Below are 5068 nucleotides of genomic sequence, written 5' to 3'. Positions count from 1 at the left end.
CAAGGATGACCAAGAAGAGGCTACCCCTCCTACTCACCAGGACCTAGAGGCCGCCCCTCCTTTCTCTCAGCATGTCCCAGCTCTTGAGCTGAGTGCCTCTCTCCCCAGTCCTACTCCCGATCCAAGCCAAGACACCTGAGGACTTGCACCTTTTTTTATATATGGATCTAAGAGATTATGTAAATATCTTAGAATAAAATTTTAAGCTCTAGCGCTTTTAATTTTTGTGTGTCTTCATTCCGTTTTCATTCAATATATTTTTGTGCATAGTTTAGCTTTATTTGTCGATATGGGTAATTTAAGACGAGTCGGCTGTATTGTAGAATTAACTCGAGTGTGTGCCTTGGACTTAAATGTGGGTGCCAAGGTCTTTTGTCTGAGATGACTGGAAGGTTGGAGTGCCTTAGTTTTACCCTAAGGAGGTACCAAGGTCTTTGGCTAAGTGTCTTAGACTTAATGAAGGTGCCAAGGTCTTTTGAGGTCGGTGTCGACCAAAAGATTGGCGTGCCTTGATCTTATGGTGCTAAGGGATTTTGTTGAGTGCCTTGGACTTAATGAAGTCACCAAGGTCTTTGGAGGTCAGAGTCAACCAAAATATAGGAGTGCCTTGGTCTTATGGTGCCAAGCACTTTTGCTGAGTGCCTTGGACTTAATGAGGCTACCAAGACCTTTTGTCGAAGATGACTGAAAGGTTAGAGTGCCTTGGTCTTATGGTGCCAAAGACTTTGGTTAAGTGTCTTAGACTTAATGAGAGTGCCAAGATCTTTTGTCGAGGACGACCGAAAGGTTAGAGTGCCTTGGACTTAATGAGGGCGCTAAGATCTTTTGTCAAGGACGACCAAAAGGTTAGAGTGCCTTGATCTTATGACCAAAAGGTTAGAGTGCCTTGATCTTATGGTGTTAATGATTTTGGTTGAGTGACTTGGACTTAATGAGAGCACCAATGTCTTTTCAGGTTGGAGTCGTCCAAAAGATTGAAGTGCCTTGGTCTTATGGTGATAAGGGTTTTTGCGGTTGTAAATATGAGATACTGCTAGAGCACAGCATAAAAGCTGGTACTCAAAAGATTTTATATTCATAAATGAAATTCACATTTGTAATTATTGAAAGAATTTTTTAAGGTGTTTGACCATCCAGGGATGCTGCAAAATTCTCCCGTTCGGGCTTCTCAGCCGGTATGTGTCTGGGCGTAATTCTTCAAGGACGGTGTAGGTCCTTCCCAATTAGGAGCCAATTTTCCACACTTGGTGTCCTTGTCGAAAGATGCTTTTTGAAGGACGAGATCACCGATATTGAACTTACGAGGGCAGACTTTGCTATTGTAGTGTCGGGCGATGTGCTGCTGATTGACGACGTGGGATCGGAATGCTTTTTCTTAGACTTCATCAATAAGATTGAGTCTGATTCGAAGTTGTTATGCATTCGAGTCTTCTTTAAAATGTTGCAATTTGATTGTCGGCATGCCGACTTCAACTGGAATGACAGCTTTGGCTCCATATGCCAATTTGAAGAGCGTTTTTCCCGAAGAGTTCTTATGAGCTGTGCAGTAGGACCACATGATCCTAAGAAACTCTTCAACCCAATTTCCCATCACCGTGTCTACCTTCTTCTTCAGGGCTTGGAGGATGCATTAGTTAGTGATTTCAGCAAGTCTGTTGCACTTAGGATGAGCGATTGAGGAAAATTTGAGTAGAATGTTCCACTCTTCACCAAAGCTTCGAAAGCCCCCCGCTATCAAACAGTGTCGTTGTACATCACGAATGAGATGGGTACATGAAATCAGCAGACAATGGACTTTCAAACAAAATTGGTGATATTACTCTCACCAATCTTAGCTAAAGGCTTGGCCTCAATCCACTTAGTGAAGTAGTCGATGGCGACAATTAAAAATTTTTATAGCCTAGAAGCTATAGGGAGATTGCCTAACAAATCTAACCCCCACTGGGCAAAAGGAATTGGACTCAGGATGGAGGTGAGCTCAGTGACAATTACTCGCGGGATGGCCGAGAAGAATTGGTACTTCTCGCGTAGAGAGATAAGTTTTTGGCATTCGACCAGAATAGTAGGCCAACAGTACTCCTAGCCAATGATCTTCTGGGCGAAAGTTTTAACCCCAGGGTGATTCCCGCAAATCCCTTCATGAATCTCTTAGAGAACATAATCAGCCTCAGCCGGCCAAAGACACCGGAGATAGGGCCCCACGCTACTTCTGGACTATGATAGCCGATAGAGTTAGCCGTCGAGCATGTGATAGCGGCTATCATTCCTTTGAAGACTCCTAGCTTTAGTGGCATTCTCTGGTAGGGTCCCTCGTGTTAGATACTGGATGATTGGATTGATTCGATACGGCTCAACGTGTGTCTCAGCTTGTATGACAGCCTCTAATGCCTTGATGATGCTAGAGCATTTGAGGGTGTCAGTGTACATTAGCCTCGAGCTGCTTCACAAGATGGTTAATCCGAGTCTTGATAGAGCATCTGCCCGAGCGTTGAGGGCGCGGGGGACTTGGACGATTCTAAAATCGACAAAATTGGCTAGTAGATCTTTAGCCGCCTTCAAATATTGAACTATCCTAAAATATTTGGTTGCATATTCTCCACTTACCTGACGGACAAAAAGTTAGGAGTTAGCCAAAATGTAGATGCGCTTGGCTTTTACAACTAAGGCTGCTCGAAGATCCACCAGAAATGCTTCGTACTCGGCCTCGTTGTTGGAGGCTGGAAATCCAAAAGTGATGGAGTGCTCATGTGTCGACCCGTCAGGGCCACACAAGACTATTCATGCTCCGGTGCCAGTTTCTCCAGAGGATCCATCCACCTTTAACAACCACCAAGAGGCAAACTCTAGCGTTGGTGCATCTTAGCTGAGGTGCAGGGGTGTTGACTACTTGAAATATCGATGGCCCCTGCTGGACCGACGGCGAAGGTGTGGTTGGATCGCCAACTAGTAAGATCGACTCGATGAGGAAGTTGGCCAAGGCTTGGGCTTTGATTGTTGTCATTGGTTTGAACCGTGCATCGTGCTCGCTCAGCTCGACTGACCAGGCAACCATTCTTCCTGAAGTGGTGGGGCTCCCAAGTGCCTCCTTCAGAGGTAAACTAGTCCGCACTACTATGAAATGTGCTTGAAAGTAGGGATGGAGCCTCCTAGCTGTAGTAATGAGGACGAATGCAACCTTCTCTATGAGAGGGTAGTTGAGTTCACCAGCTTTTAATATCCGGCTGACATAGTACATTAGCTTCTGCATGTCACCCTCCCAAGGGCTGATGACTTCGAGAGAGACGGATAAGTATAGATACAAGGTCTCTCCCTCTCTGGGTTGACTCAGCAACAACTTGGTGCTCAAGTAGATCTTAAGATCTCTGAAGACTGCGCTCACTCTGTCATCCAGCTTTTATTCTCTTTCAGCTCCTTGCTCCCTCTTAAAGTCTTGAAAAGTGGGAGGCTTCTCTCTTCAGACTTGGAGAGGAAGCGACCCAGTGTAGCTATCTTCCCATTTAGCCTCTGCACATCCTTCAATGTGTGGGGGCTCGGGTGGGTGCTCTATGGTGGCTATCTTCTTGGGGTTGATCTCCATGCCTCTCTGGGTGATCATGAACCCTAAAAACTTTTCTGATTGCACCCTGAAAGCACACTTGGTTGGGTTGAGCTTCATGTGATAACACCAATGGACAAAAGAGGTCTCATCAAGGTCAGCTATGTGGGTCGACGCCTGCTTTAGATGGTCGAGAAGTACCACCTTTTGAGTCGTCCTTGTAAGGTGTCAACTAATGAGTCGGTCGAATGGAGTGATTAAGCAGTTGACATAGCCGGCGGTCGACGTGCAACGTCTTGTGGGTCGTCGACATGTGATGTCTTTCGAGTCGTTCTCGCAAGATGTCGGCTTGTCGAGTTAACCGAATTTGGCCTCTAATTATCTTGAAATGCTAACTTGAATATGCATAATGTAGAATACTTGTTTGTCATTGATTGGAGATTATTTTTCATCACTAAAACGGCTACAACAAATAGGCTATGTGTTTTAATTATCAACACCTACTTAACCTAATATGTAAGCAGAACTCTAAATATTTTTGAAGACAAACGCTATTTACTTCCACATTTTGTCTTTGGTATTTTAATATTAGTTAACAAATTTAATATATCATATACTTTTTTGAGATAGGTAATCCAACCCCTGAGAACCGTATATGAGAATTTTATCTCGTATGGCTCAAAAAGAAACACACAAATACTGATTTCACCGAACATGTAATAGAAACTTCAAAACTTCTTAGCCACTTGATTCAATTTGTCCCCAAGATAGGAAGTAACAAAAAAATTCTGGAATCTCTTCTTTGTGATGATAATACTAAAAATATCTTAAATTGAATATATTAAGCATAACAAAGATTTCATTCTTGCAGGTTAGAAAAATTAATTTTGGTTTAGTTTTTTTATGAGGGAAAAATGAAAAGGCAAATCAAGAATCTTTCTTTTTCTTTGAACTCTCCCCAATCCAAAATCTTTCCTTTCATTCTCAAATGAGAATACAAGGAATTATGGTTTCATACAATATCTTAATTGAATTTTATGTAATGACCAATATTATTTTTGATTCTATATTTACACGTGTTGAATCCTAGTAACAATGTATTTTATACGCATTTAGGTTGGGATTGACGAATGACCAATTAAATTATTAGACAGACAAACTATGAAATAACATATGAAGAGACTGCTTTAGGAATTATAAGAACATGGTAGGAAAGATTTTTCATGAACATAGAAAGAAACAAGGTCGTTTAAACGGTAGAAATTTGGAAGTTGTTGTTAAGTCTTCAAGTGAAAATTTAATTATGATGGTGTATGTAAACCTTTGGATATGACATGTATTCGCCGAGGAAGGAACGATATGTCAAAAAAAAAAAAAAAAAAAAAGATACGACGAACTTTGACTAAAAGTATAACTTCAGCCATCCCATCATTAGCGAGGGAACTATTTCTTAGCATGAAAATATCATGAAAATAATTTCCTACTTTTATTTGGTGTGATTTTAAAATTATTATATTCCTATTTCTAGCTAAT

The sequence above is a fragment of the Asparagus officinalis genome, chromosome 5, assembly GCF_001876935.1.
Source record: "Asparagus officinalis chromosome 5, Aspof.V1, whole genome shotgun sequence".
In the NCBI taxonomy this organism is placed as follows: domain Eukaryota; kingdom Viridiplantae; phylum Streptophyta; class Magnoliopsida; order Asparagales; family Asparagaceae; genus Asparagus; species Asparagus officinalis.
Note: the sequence above shows the minus strand (reverse complement) of the source record.